This window comes from Oratosquilla oratoria, chromosome 19 (genome assembly GCF_046742065.1).
Source record: "Oratosquilla oratoria isolate Oo_2021 chromosome 19, ASM4674206v1, whole genome shotgun sequence".
NCBI classification, from domain to species: domain Eukaryota; kingdom Metazoa; phylum Arthropoda; class Malacostraca; order Stomatopoda; family Squillidae; genus Oratosquilla; species Oratosquilla oratoria.
Window position 1 is genome coordinate 34,353,957 of NC_134795.1, and position 15,374 is coordinate 34,369,330.

A 15,374-nucleotide genomic window follows, 5' to 3' on the forward strand; every position below is an offset into this window, starting at 1 on the left:
AGCGTGGATCTAGTAGCAGGTAGCAAGGATAAAATAATAGCAATAACATGATCTTTTTTTCTGCATCCGATCTCGCTTTGTCTTTGAAGGCATATTTTGTCATTGTAACTAACTTCAATAGTCATGTGATTGCGAATACCCAAAAACCTATGCCGCCTTGAAATACATTAAAATAAAAATACCATAACAAAACTACGTAAAAATCCCACTAAAATAATTACTGTAAAAACCCTTCTTCCTTAACCACGTTTACAAATAAACAAACGAACAGTGACAACTAAATTATCACAAGGGGGATCTACAATGTCGTTTTCCAGGAAATATATTATGAATGAAGTATAATTCATATTATTCAGGCTGTAAACCTATTCACATTGCTCTTGATACAGGGTTATATCAACAGCAATGTACGTGTTGCTGTATTACAAACACTTCGTTAAAAGTTAGGAACATAAAAGATTGGTGAAGAGGAAAAATTAGCTATGGTGATATACTTTCTACTTTTTATTCCGGTTCCACAAGGAGCTACGATGAAAGGGAAATGGGCGACAGGATGGGTTCGTGTCTTGGATGGCTACTTCCCTTATTAGGAAGTCCATTGATAGAGATTCTGGTTAATTATTTATTTTTCTTGCGGGACGCCAGCGTTGCAGAGCTAAAACTACTTATTTAATCCCTTGGCTTCATTTACGTCTTTGACTGATTAAATTTAAGTGTCTGGATATAATTTTCCAGTTTTCTTTTCTTTCCTTTTGCGGTTGGGGCCGCCGACTTCTGGAGTGGATAATTAATTAACTGACGGCAAGATTTCCGAGAAACTGGAATCGTGCAACATGACGCTAGGCATGTTGCCTGATGTGTGATAACTTGTAAGTACGACTTTAACAACAGATTACCAACTCTAGGGTCACGCAAGCTGCTCTTACCTGTGAAAACAAAATTAATAGGATTGTGTGTCCCATAAACCCCCGGAAAGAATAACGAGAATGTGCGGGTTCGTTAATAGTTAATTCAATCGGCATACACTTTACAATATGTAGATGTGTTAATAAATTTTACAAGTATTTTCTCTAATATTTCAACACAAAAATTACTCGTGTACAAAATAAATGCAACTGAAATTACGAAGCCCAATACAAACATTACTGTACCAAACTAAAAGAACTTTATGTGTATACAAATCTGAACGACATTGTACTAACTAAAAAATTATGAACAGGTCAATGGCAAGACTCGAAAACAGCTGCTACACCCACACCTTTTGAACAAACCCAAATTGCAGGGAAGTGGGAAGGCATCTGCAGGGTGTTCCAGAGCTTCCCAACGACAGGAAAGAAGATACGGAGTGACTTGCAAAAGCAGTGATGTGAGACTGTTCCTGTTACTATGCAGAGCAATGATGGAGCAGCGGGGTCTGTAGCAACACAAGAACTCCACACGCAAAGACTGCATAAACCAACTAACTCCCACTGCTACCCACGATTTGTTCATTTGCTCCGGCTGTCGCCAAACAATTTCATTAAGCCGAAGGTAACATCCTCTCCGCAGAATGCGGCTGCATCTTCAGGCATTATTTTTCGTGGAAAATTAACCTAACGACTGTAATCTGTATGTCCCATCGGGTGGGTGCTTCAACCTCGGACCACTGAGGAAGGCAGGTGCACGCCGTCAACCTGACAGTGACAGTCCACCACTGCGCCCCTTATGGTCAACAACAAACATTATTTCGTTCTAGGTATATGGTGTGTAAATGCGTGCATACACACACACAAACAAACATATTCAAAATCATCAAACAACTGCTGAACGAGGCAGCATCAAAATGAAGAAAACATCAAGGTAAAACTATTATGTAAACTAGAGGCTTCTTACAAAGACGCCATGTTTGAGGAGAATTAAGAAATATAACTGCGCGGATGCATCGTTTCGTGGAACAAATTAGAAGAAACTGTCCAGGCGGATAACAAATTAATTGTAGATAGAACACAACTCCTATCATGTGTACTAAAATTAGGGGGAAGATATTTAGTTATATAAAAACTGCGTCATAAACGATAAACGACAGGGCACCATTGCGACAACTTCAAGCACCGCTAAGCTTAAACAATGTAGAGACTAGTCCGAAGTCTAAACAAGGCAAATAATTTCTTCATTGTTATGCTTCGTAACTATCAAATCTGAGTGAATTACAATTTGTATAAAATGTCCTGTACTTTTATTTTCATAAAAAATGTGAGAATTGCTTACAAAAATTAGGATAGTGAAGAAAACTATAGACATCTGAACCTGAATCAAAGCTAAATGCAACAACTGACTTTCGAGGTGTATCAAATAAAGCAGTTCCTAATGTATTCGTTTCACCAACGTGGTTTCAAAACTTGCTTACTTAATAGTCGTTCACAGATCCCTTTACCCCTTCAAAACTGAACCCATCTCGTGTCACAGATCCTTCAACCTCCTCAACGCTGAATCCAAGACATCTTATATTCCTTTACCCTTTTCAACACTGAACCGTGAATCGTATCATAGGCGTTTATCCCCGTTCAATACGAAATCCAAGACATGTTGTGGATCCCTCTATTCCCTTCAATACACAATCTAAGTCATGTTGCAGATTCCTTTGTACCTTCAGGACGGAATTTAAAACATCAGATCCCTTCATCCCTCCCATACAGCAATTCCAGCCTTTCAATACGGTGATGTGGTCAACTAATTTTTATCAAAACCAAAACTACTTTATTCAACTTGGGTGACGCTACCGTGGCAGTGCACGAGATTTTTCTTGTTTATACATAGTTGGTTTGTAATTCCTGTACTTAATCGATTTAATGTTTGTCATAATTTCCTAACCTTTTCTTCAAGTTGTGTACATTTCACAAAATACTTCAAAGACAAATTCGTTTCAAACCTTACCCTGATTAACCTTCAGAAAGGCCTTATGGAAAAGTGAAATAATAACAGTAATAAAATTAATAACGACTACTTATATTATAAAGAAGTAACTACAAATCACCATTACAGCAAAACTGAAAAATATACTCGAACAACCAAACGTCTCCCTCGCTTTCAGAGGCAGAGCTGTCGTTGGCCGCCCAGCCTCGGTTCCATGGTAAACAAACCCGTGCAGCATTTGACACCTTCAGTACCGGGTGTCATTTTTATTATTATTATTCTAGCCACCGTCAGATTATTTCACACATCTCCGTGACACGCCCTCGGTTGAAAAGGGGTGACGACCTGTACGTTCGAATCCCTTCCGTGCTCGGGCGAAGTTTCCCCCTTTCAACCTGGCTCCGGCATGGCCATTTTATTCATTTCCGCGAAACCCCCGTCGGTAGTGACGGGGTTACTTGGATCTGCTAAAGCGCTTCTGTCGCTACGTGCTGTTTGGCTCGCAAGTTCAACCGTCAGGCGGCACTGCAAGCGCACACACAAGCTACAAATCTCTTCCCACCACAATAATTGCACCATCCAACGATCTTTGACCCCTTTCCATTCTATGTGGCACTTTTCCTCTCATTCTGGTTGTCGCCAGTATATTTAATTCACCTCAAGTAGGCACAGAATACAAAAAACTTGAGGCGAATGGAAAATTTTATTCGGATGTAAGGTTACCACTGCCAACAGGGGGAGTGAGAGAGAGGGGAGGAGTGGGAAAGAGGGGAGGGAAAAGGATAAGGGGGAATGGTGAGGGAAGATAATGTGTGGGAAGGAAGGGGAGTGGATTTGGTGGGAGGGGACTGGAAATGGGGGTGGATGCAAACAAGACGAAAGAAAAGGAAAATGTTCATTTTCCTCCTCTTCCTTAGCAACCGTATCCATTCACGGCCAGATTGAACCTGCGCTGCAAGAGGCCGAGGATGTGTGTGTGGGCAGGCTAGATAGGTCGGTGTGGGAGGGGGAGGCAGCAGACTGGGTAGGACGGCAGGCTAGGTAGATTGGTATACGAGGATGGGCAGGTTTGTGCGACTAGATAAGGTATACTCGTAACGTCTACACTGTAGAAACGTTGGGGATCCGGATTGTCGAGAAAATAAGATCGATGGGAACCATAACCGATGGTGTCCTGACGTTATCTAGGTCTACACATTTTGTCTTCAACGCCAGACGATCATTAGTTCTCAACCTGGGATCCCCAGAACGCTCGAGGGACATTACAGATGGGAAACCACGGACTAGTGGGAGCTGGTGGATTCTTTAAAAAGACAGTCACGAGGTCGATCAACAGAAGTGCATAATGCAAGTGGTTCATGAGCAAAGAGCTATTCCAGGAGTCTCCATGTATGAAACACCCATCAGCCTCAGCTGAATACAATGACAGGGCTTCAGCAGCAGTTTTATTATTACTGTGAACCTAAGAAAAGTGAAATGAAACAAATGAATCCTGGAGCCTCAAATGCAGTACCCATCAAAATGATAACCAAAATAACAGTATCAAGAGTACAGAAAGAGAAACGAATATTTCAGCAACAATATTCCACCCCCAACTCCCCCACTTTACTACAACCATCATCATCTCCCCAAATCCGCACCCACGGACCCAACTACCCTGACCCATCCACCCATATCATAACAGGGCGGCCCCCATCACCGGAGACTGTCCGGACATTGCCCCTACAACCATGGACGATACGGCCATCTAACACAGCGACCCGCGTCCGACACAGGTAATCATACAGGAGAACCTAATACATATGCAAGACACAGAGTGCAAGTGTGTGTGTGTGTGTGTGTGTGTGTGTGAGAGAGAGAGAGAGAGAGAGAGAGAGAGAGAGAGAGAGAGAGAGAGAGAGAGAGAGAGAGAGAGAGAGAGAGAGAAAGAGAGAGAGAGAGAAAGAGAGAGAGAGAGAAAGAGAGAGAGAGAGAGACCCTTTATGTTACCCTTTTAATCGTGTCAGTGACGTCCTTTACCAATTTTGTTTTGACGGAGGACAATTCTAATTGGCCAAAGAGGTACAACTGAAGTGAATTTTTTTTTCTCTTTCGCTGCGTCCTACAACCTGTAGTGCTTATTCTACCTGCCGTCAAGAGATACATATAATTTGCGGGGAAAAACCCCAGGCAGCGGAAAAATTGAACAGAGTCAACTTTGGTCTAACAGCTCCATCAGCTCCTACAATTCTTTGGGATGTGGCAACAGTGCACACTATTCTTTGGTAATGTGAAACGAACAGATTATTACTGTTAATTCTTAGCAACCTTTGCATACACACCCGTTTCCATGAACACACAAGCAACATCTCAGGGCAAAGGATCGTCACGCGGGACTCATGCCAACTCTGCACTACGCTGCTAAAAACTTCAGTCAGGATTAGACAACTCAGCAGGACAAACAGTCGTCTAAATGAACTTCGTAAACACTCACCAGAGACGAGAACCTCGTTGCCAAGATAATTGAACCTCTTCATTCCTTTCCGTAGTGACTAATCTTTTCCTTCTGCTGAACCACTTAGATTAATTTACGTATTCATCTCCGGGTTACTCCCTGGGAAGGCCTTTTTTATACTACCGACAACATACATTTCATGTATTCAATATTTTTCAAGACCTCAATGACACGGACCATCACGCAGGATTCTTTTGCAGAAGCCTATTCTCAGAGAGAGAGAGAGAGAGAGAGAGAGAGAGAGAGAGAGAGAGAGAGAGAGAGAGAGAGAGAGAGAGAGAGAGAGACTGAACACTCAACTTTTGTCCCTTCTTTCTTCCGCCTCCCGTAGATTTCTCCATTGCCACCTCTTCAGCTCGATAGTAGACTCCCAAGGACAGAAGTGTAATCTGGGACGAAATAACCTAAACTGGCAAGCTTCCAGACAAACTTCAGATTCATCCCCACAATTTCCAGTCAGATTGCGATTATTAACAGCCGCTTCAAACGTGGGCCCCCGGCCTCGTCAAGGCAGGACGGAAATTTGGTCGCTGTCCAAGAGGCCTTGTATATATGCATTATAATCAACCCGTCGACAACAGCGGTCGTCCTTGTATATTCTTTCGTCGGCGAACCATTTCATTCAGCCCAAGAAAAATTCAGTTGTGTTAAAATATACCTATTAAGCTTGAATGGGGTTAGTCTTTCATATACGTTTCTTGTCGCAGCCAGAGTATTTCATTCGGTTGGAGAACCTCTCCCCTCCCCGTAGTTTTAGGGTACAATGACAATGCCCAATATAAAATATCCAACGACTATATTTGTTTAAACATGTTGTACCCCCGGAAGAAAAAATATAATAAAAGCTCGACAAAGAATACAAGGTCACCCTGACATATATGTAGACCCGACCAAGTGTAAACTGGGCATTCAGGCAATAAAATCAATAAACCAACGTCAAGCTTGCCAACCTCCGACCAAACATTCGTGCTTGCCCGCCGTGTTTCCTTAGCCACGCGCGAGATGGCGCTGATGGTTGTTGTCGTCATGTCTGGGAAGAAAACGCACGCGTTCTAATAGACACCGGAACGCGAAAACAAACCACTTGACGAAGACTCCTAGCCCTGCAATGAACGCCGCCTGTTCTCGACATGCTCAGTGGGAGGCCTGGGTGCGCCTCACCTGGCAACTAAATAGGCTTCTGCCTCCGTCTTGCGGACCAATCACAGTGCAGCTAGCCCTGGGCACAGCGGCGGAGGCTGTGACGTCAGCAATCATTGAGCCAATCATAATAATCATGTGCTTTGTCGTGAATACCATATTCCGCCTCCCGCTCAGCGCGGTCAATGGAGACGCGGCTACCACAGTTTCACCACTAATTGCCCACCCAATAACGTCTTCTATGTCAGAGGTTCAACAGTTTAGTAGGAAAGCTGAGGTGGCGGGGGGGAGGAGGGGAGGCTACATGTTAAAGGAAAGGGAGTAAAGACGACCGGAGAAAAAGAAAAAAAAAAACTGTTGGCACGGGCACATGAAGGTAACTGGTGTGACCCGTCAAAAGAAGTGCACTCAACTTGTGCGGAAGGAAAAGCAAGAGGGAGAATTAAGAATTGACAGATGGATATGGATGGATGATGGAGGGAGGGAAGAAGAGGGGCAGAGGAGTGCGAAAGAGGCAAAGCCGAAGGGGATGGAAATCTAAGAAGGGGGTGAAGGAGGAGGAGGAGGATGAAAGGGAGAGGAAGAAGAGAAGAGCGAAGGTGATCAAGGGATGCGAACGTAATGTGGGTCGATGGTGCCAGGCCTTCTGCAGGAGGAGGGATGGTTGAAGTAGGACAGATAGGGCGAGGAGAGAAAGATGCCAAAGAGCAGATGAGAGAGAGAGAGAGAGAGAGAGAGAGAGAGAGAGAGAGAGAGAGAGAGAGAGAGAGTGAGAGTGAGAGGAGGGAAGCACAGGAGCAGGTGGGGATCGGAGAGGGAGACCCCGGATATCAAGACATTCCGGAAAACTGATTCTGAATAACCGGGAAACCGTAAGGGTGATCCTGAGCAAATGATGAGGGATGAGTGGCGGATCACAGGGGAGTTTTAGGTGAATAGATTTTTCCAGATGTGGAAGGCTCCGGATGAGAACTGGAAATGGCGAAACGCTGTTGAGAGAAGGGAACAATGGCAAAAAAGTAGAGAGGGGACAGTAAGCCCCCCTCCCCCCATAAATAATAATAACAATAAGGGGGAGAGAGGGAGGGAAGGGCCGAGAGAGAGAGAGAGAGAGAGAGAGAGAGAGAGAGAGAGAGAGAGAGAGAGAGAGAGAGAGAGAGAGAGAGAGGGAGAGAGAGAGAGAGAGAGGGAGAGCGGCGTCTGGGTATCGAAAAGTCGCACTCGTCCTTCACCTAATCCTAAACAAGCTCCCAGGCAGATTCCAGACCCATCGCAATGTTTTCCGTGCAGATGCGACTTATCCCCCACGTGGTCGATCCCCCCTCCCCCACTGGACAGCGACAACCACAATGAACTTCACATAGTCGACCTTCGCGAATTTCTAATATTTATGGGATTCTCTTTTCTATGCAGACTAATAATTTGGCATAAAAGACCCTTGTTTTACAGAATTCATTTTTTTTACTGAATCGATAAACAAAACCGTAAACAAAGAAAAAATAATGAAAAATCAAATATGATTAAACTGCCATCACTAATATGCAGACTGGAAACTTTGCGATTATATTTGACGGATTCCGAGCGTCGAGTCACCAAGACTCCGTGTCTCCCTTCAAAGACTTTGTTCTGGTTAGCACCAAACGAGTTTATTGGGAGTGGCCAGAGGAAGGAAGGAATGAAGGAGCGGAACACAAAAGGGACGAGAACAGGTACAGGTGGAATGGATGTGAAGGGGAGCGAGGGAGGAAGGAAGGGAGCGAGCAAGAGAGAGAAAAGGAAGGAAGGATGGGGATGTGGAAGGATTGGGAGGAAGGTAGGGGGGAGGAAGGTAGGGGAGAGGAAGGAAAGGAGGAAGAGAGGGTGGGTGGGAGGGGGCAAGAGGGTTGGAGGGGGCAAGAGACAGAGAGGGAAGAGAGAGAAGGAGGGTAGGAGGGGAGAGAAGGATTGTAGGAAGGGAGAGAAGGAGGGTAGGAAGGGAAAGGGAAGGAGGGCATAAGAGTAGTAAGAAGGGGCGAGCACCGAGGGAGAAGCGGGAGGTGGGGGGGGGGAGGTCAGTCTCGTCCATACCCGGGTTACGTAAGCCGGGTCCGGTTACTCGGTCCGGGCAAGCCGATCCGCGTCCCGCCCGGAAAACTCGGGTGTCTGTAGACCGGCAGGGGCCAAAGCAAGGTCACGTTACACAATGTGGCAGCAGCGGTGGTCTCCTCGATGCCTTCCGTGCCGGGTGGCACTTTTCCTTTCGTTGCGGGATGTCGTACAATGACGTTTGCCTCCCCCCTATTTATTCATCTTTAATTATACCCCACCTCGGTAGTCCGGCAACTGCATAATTCTGGGTCTGCTCCGGATCACAAGTCATCCCCGGACTTTTCCCCACGTTGTCCGGGAAATACCCACGTCGTCCGGCCATTTCCCCGATAATCGAGAACATTATGTAATATATGCTAACCGAGACAACATTATGTAAATATGAATACCGGACGTCTTTGCGATCACCGAACAGATCTAGACAAATGTCCAAAAAATCAGATGACCGGGGAACTTAACTTACTAAACTATTTAGCGTTTCAATTTCCAGTCGAAAGGACTTCCTGGTATGAAAACATTCTTCATACTCAAAGACGCACAATTATTTCTTTATTCAATAGTTTATTGTAAAGACACTAAAGGTAGTTCAGGACTTTGAAACAAGGTTACACTGTATAGCTGTTATATTCAGAAATAGCAACTGAACACGCCTTGCACTGCAATACAAGTACAGACGCGTTGCTAATTTCAATTCACATCTATGATAAGACAAAATTCCCTTGCCTATTAGACCACAAATCTTGGCAGAGAGAGAGAGAGAGAGAGAGAGAGAGAGAGAGAGAGAGAGAGAGAGAGACAGAGAGAGAGGAGAGGAAAGAAAGAGAAAAGAGAGGGGGAAGAGAGAAGAGAGAGGGAAGAGAGAGAGAGAGAGAGGGAGAGAGAGAGGGAGAGAGAGGGAGAGAGAGGGAGAGAGAGAGGGAGAGAGAGAGGGAGAGAGAGGGAGAGGGGGAAAGAGGGGGGGGAGAGAGAGAGAGAGAGAGAGAGAGAGAGAGAGAGAGAGAGAGCAGATAGAGAGGAGAGAGATATACAAAGAGAGAGGGAGGAGAGCGAGAGGTGAGATAGAGGGAGGAGAGGGAAAGGAGAGAGAGAGGGAGGAGAGGGAAAGGAGAGAGATAGAGAGAGATAGATAGAGAGAGAGAGATAGAGAGAGAGAGAGAGAGAGAGAGAGAGAGATGGAGAGAGAGAGAGGGGGGGAGGAAAGAAAGAGGGATGAAATGGTGAGAGGGATGAAATGGTGAGAGGGAGGAAATAGTGAGGGAGGAAATAGTAAGAGGGAGGAAAGAGAGAGAGAGAGGAAAGAGAGGAATGGAGGGAAGAGAGAGGGAGGGAGGGAAGAGAGAGGGAGGGAGGGAAGAGAGAGGGAGGGAGGGAAGAGAGAGGGAGGGAGGGAAGAGAGGGGGAGGGAGGGAAGAGAGAGGGAGGGAGGGAAGAGAGAGGGAGGGAGGGAAGAGAGAGAGAGAGAGGGAGGGAAGAGAGAGAGAGGGAGGGAAGAGAGAGAGAGGGAGGGAAGAGAGAGAGAGGGAGGGAAGAGAGAGAGAGGGAGGAAAGAGAGAGAGAGGGAGGAAAGCGAGAGAGAGGGAGGAAAGCGAGAGAGAGGGAGGCAAGGGGGGAGAGAGAGAGGGAGACAAGGGGGGAGAGAGAGAGAGGGGGGAGAGAGAGAGAGAGAGAGAGGGGGAGGGAAAGGGAGGAGGGAGAGGGAGGAAAGAGAGAGGAGGGAGGAGAGAGAGAGGGAGAGGAGGAAAGAGAGAGGAGGAAGGAGAGAGAGGGGGAGGAGGGAGGAGAGAGAGAGGGAGGGAGGAGGGAGGGGAGAGAGAGGGAGAGGAGAGAGGGAGGAGAGAAAGAGGGAGAGAGGGAAAAGAGAGAGAGGGGGAGGAGGAAGGAGAGAGGGAGGAGAGAGAGGGAAGAGAGAGAGAGGGAAGAGAGAGGGAGGAGGGAAGAGGGAGTGAGGGAGAGAGGGAGGAGAGAGAGAGGGAGGAGAGAGAGAGGGAGGAGAGAGAGAGGGAGGAGAGAGAGAGGGAGGAGAGAGAGAGGGAGGAGGAGAGGGAGGAGAGAGGAGAAAGAGAGGAGAAAGAGGGAGGTGAGGGAGGAGAGAGAGAGAGGGAGGAGAGAGGAGAAAGAGAGGAGAAAGAGGGAGGAGAGAGAGGGAGGGGATGGAGGGAGGGGATGGAGGGAGGAGAGGGTGGGAGGGAGGAGAGGGAAGAAGGAAGGAGAGGAAGAAGGAAGGAGAGGGAGAGGGAATGAGGAGAGAGAGGGAGGTGAGGGAGGAGTGAGAGAGGGAGGAGTGAGAGGGAGGAGAGAGAGGGGGGAGGGAGAGAGGGAGGGAGAGAGAGAGGGAGGGAGAGAGGGAGGGAGAGAGAGAGGGGGGGAGAGGGAGAAGGGCGAGAGGATGTATATTATATATATATATATATATATATATATATATATATATATAGAGAGAGAGAGAGAGAGAGAGAGAGAGAGAGAGAGAGAGAGTCAGAGAGAACGAGTGGGGGAGAAAGGGAGAGAATCATCAATGTTTGTAAACGACACTGGAGATGAAAATCTTCAACATTAGTGAAGAACATTATGTTCAGATGTTCATATGAACTGACTTCAATTGTAGACTGTCTTCTATACGGTTTGTTGCGTTCTCGACTGCATTATGGCAATTACCTGGGATAATTAATCACCCCTTTACCTAGAATGAATAATTACCACATTATCCAGAAGTTCCGGGAGATTATTTGTTTACGTATATTCATGGCTGCGACAGAAATTCGCCGTAATTTTAATGTGTAAATAATGCTGAAAACATTCATACGTTTAATTTCTTCTGCAGTGATGTATAATGATCCAGCATTTGCCTCGCTCGTTTCTTAAGCTTTGCTGCTGATAGTTTTTCATTCTCCTTTATTTTTCATCTAAAATTTGTTTTGTTTTCCTTAGTTTTTCTTTCTCACCTTCGGCTCTACCTTTTCTTGAAGAAATTACTTAGCTGACTACCTTTATTTAGGCATGCTACCCATCCCTTATTAGACTTGCCCACAAACATTACGTAACCCAACAAGAGCTCACGCCTACCCCTAGGGCAACTCCCGACTCTGCTTCAAGGACCTAAGGCCCCTGAATAAACTCTTAAGACTTCCCCGAACCACAAGCTCGACGATGAACTCCGTCAAGGAACTGGTGGGTGCCCGATGCGCGATGTCTAATCACTCCGCGTCTAGAATATTCTTGTCTGGCAATTCCCTGATTATTGTATTAATTCTTAAATCGTTAATGTAATAAATAATACTTCTTTGGTTATTATCCCAAACCGTGCACAACGCCATCATCTGCCCGATGTAGTTTTAGGAATACATTTCGTGGCAAGAACGATGCACTCCACACTGAAATTCGGACGTTTTGTAGGTCATCGTACATCGTCGTCTGCACTAAGGACGCACTGGGCGCCCCACCGAATTTTGTCGACATTTTTTTTTCCCAACCAAGACTTCGTAAGAAATTGTCACAAAGGATTCTTTTTTTTTCGCCTAAACAAGCTGCGATTTTTTTTTTTTTTTTTGTTAGTTTCAGGTATCCCACTTTTCAATTTTAAATACTATTTATTCCAAAGGCTCTGAACAGACTGCGAAAAAAAGTGTCTTTTAAAGGACTCCTTTTCGCCTCAGGCCAAGACTCTCGTGACAGTTAACGTAAGGGTACACTAGTCTGGGCGAACTTGATACATGTATTTTTTTTTAACTTAACGATTCTATTTTTAGCTTTGAACTTTTTGGCATATTAAAAAATATTTTAAACACTCAATTTAGGGATGATCAGGGTAACATCAGGATAAATTATTGGTGGAATTTCTACAGAGGGGAGGAAGGGAGGAGAGAACGGGGGAGGGTAGAAAAATCCTATACTGTATGTGTGTGTGTGTGTGTGTGTGTGTGTGTGTGTGTGTGTGTGTGTGTGTGTGTGTGTGTGTGTGTGTGTGTGTGTGCGCGCGCGCGTTTTTTTTCTTCTTCTTAGGCGACCTACTACCGCACACAGGACGACCTCGAAGTATCCGGTACTGCAGGCAGCCACTGCCGACGACGCCCAGCAGCCGCATCGGCTTACACTTGTCGAGAATTCCAATTCAACTGGCTGGCATTCTAGTAGGCTGGCAGCACGAGGAGGAGGATAGCAGGTGGCTAGCCGCGCGCTGATATCCTTCCTGGTTACGGCCATGGTCATCGCTTGTGGCAATTCTTTTTCAATCTAATATTTTAAATTATTTTCGTTTGTTATGTATATGTGTATATATAGTTTTATTGGACTTCAAGACACTATTCATTCCGACTGTCGCCATACGATTTTATTCATCTAAGGCACACTTCAGTGATGAGGACTTCCTGCCTGCCTGCCTGCCTGCCTGCCTCTCTCTCTCACACACACACTGTATGGGGTTAATGCCTAAATCTTTAGTCAATACTCGAAGCCCTTTAGTGATACCCCTACGAATCAGTCACGCAGAATGTTTTGATTACAGACTAAAATACAACAGTAAAATATTAGTGAATCCTTAACTCTTACTATCCCTCCTTGACCACTTCGTCTCTGCCTCTACAGTGCGATAGTCCTCAAGGATAGAAACGCTGGTTATTGTTAAGAAAATATTCATACCATCACTTCCCCAAGTCATAACCACGATCTTTATCACTACTCCTTTATGGTTTTCTCATGCCTGGTAGACAAAAACTATGAACAAGTTATAAAGGAGGAGACCACACATCGACTAAGTATTCCAGCTCCCAAAGACAATGGACACATTATCCTTACTCATCTAAAGAATATCTATTGTCGAGTTTAGGTTTGTACATAAATATCGATTCAAAATAAAGATAAATGAATTTAATTAAAAAGAAAACAAAAATCTCCACACTATTTCCTCTGTTATGTTAGCGTGTCTGAGCAGATGAAAGTGCCGCGGACTGCTTAAGAAAATAAAATTTTTATACACTACATGGCAACGTGGTGTCACGCAGGGGCACCAACTTTCCGCCATTTCCCCCAAAATGACGGATATTCGATATTCTTGATAACTTTCTTGTTTCAATTTTCCTAAGGAATAAAAACGATATTGAATAAAATTTGAAACCATGGAACGTGACTGTGAGGCCTTTAATGACAGCCAGCCTACGTGTGTAGACAACTTGGAGGAATGACATCTGGAGATGGGGCTGGTAACGAAGCCTACCGCGCCTTTGTGCCACAGAAGGGCATACTATAAATCATTCATATATTATACAAATATTTTGAGTTAGTTAACGTCAGACGATTTTATCCAACAATAAAAAAAATCGAAACTATACGGATTATATAAAGCACACATTCTTACGCGTGTCCCTCAACAGAACACAGTGTGCCTATTGAAGCTGCGTGGAATGCAAGGCCGTATTTTCAGGACAACCGTGACGATATTACAATAATGGGAATTATAATTACAAAGTAACAAGTCATATATTTGGTTACGTATACGTATGTAGAGGCTAGTCCTACATTTATGCCAGTGCTAGTAAATCTGGAAAATATTTAAAACCTTGCAAATACCACCAGTCATGTTATGATATGGCAAGAAATGTGGCCGAACATTTCAACTTTAGTCAAGCTACCAAATACAAGGAAGAATAGCCGTTCGAAGCCTTGCCCTACACGACGATGGGGGCAACCAAGAAGCAGCCCAAGTTAGCCCATATTTCAAGCCAGGCGTAGTTTTCTTGCACCGTTTCAAATTTGAACCACAAAAAAAAAAAAATAAATAAATAAAAAGGATACAAATGGTGGTGACATTCGTTGGAAATGTCGTCCGAGTCGACATGACGTCACACAAGCCCCGCCTTCCTTGCACGTGGAGAGACTTTGTATAGGCTTAGTCGTGGTTCTAGAGTTGACTGACCGCAGCGTCAGCACCAGACTAGTCCAAGTTGACAGGACAGCAACTGTCTACCGGCGCGAAAGAAATGAAGTCATCGACCTCAACTCTTTTCTACCCTTCAAGTCTTGACAACTGGGTGGGACAAGGAGAAACTGGTTATGGGTGAGGGTGTGTATCCAGAGAAAGAACGAAAACATAAGAATGCAAGAGAGGCTAAAGAAAACTAGAGTAAAAGTGAGAACGAGAGAAAAAAGAGTCAAAGAAAAGGCCAATGGATAGAAACGTGTTCATATCTGCCAAGCACACACGCGTGCGCGTATAGGCGTGCATGTGCGCGTGCGTAAGGTGACACAGGTCAACTTCCCCGTGACCTACATCCGAGCGTGATGGGAGGCACCACCCGTGTCATGGTGAAAAGGAACGGAACGGAACACACCCGCCCAAGGCCCTCTTTCCTCTCACCGATGCATCTGTTCTAACAGCCGCCAGACGATTTTATTCAGCAGAGGGGGGGATCACCCAGGAGTTGACAAAGAGTGTGTGTGTGTTAGGCGAGTACGTGGGGTGAATGAAGGAACATGGATGAAATTAAAGAGGTGAAAGGCAGGCAAGAAAAAAAAAGGTGAAAGGTGTGATGAACCGACAGGGTGTGAGCTGCCACAAAGAAAATGGGCAGACGAGTTAGAATATCAAATGTGAGGGAGCAGAAGGTTAAGGGAGGGATAGGGGAAGGCAAGAGGGAAGGGAGACTGGAGGAAGAGACAAAAGGGGAAGGGGGTGGTTGGAGGAAGAGAAAGGAAGGAGATAAGGAGAGTTTCACAATGTGAAATTAATCAGTTCCTACCGTAGATTTATCACGGCATGATCATGTGC

The 15,374-nt window shown here is 45.2% G+C and overlaps 1 protein-coding gene across 5 annotated transcripts in view; it reads right to left on the reverse strand.

Annotated features, from left to right (window-relative positions):
• The window catches only part of LOC143035830 (sestrin homolog), a 128,108-nt gene that overhangs the window by 10,985 nt on the left and 101,749 nt on the right, over window positions 1–15,374 (reverse strand). The gene's annotated exons all lie outside the window — the stretch shown is intronic.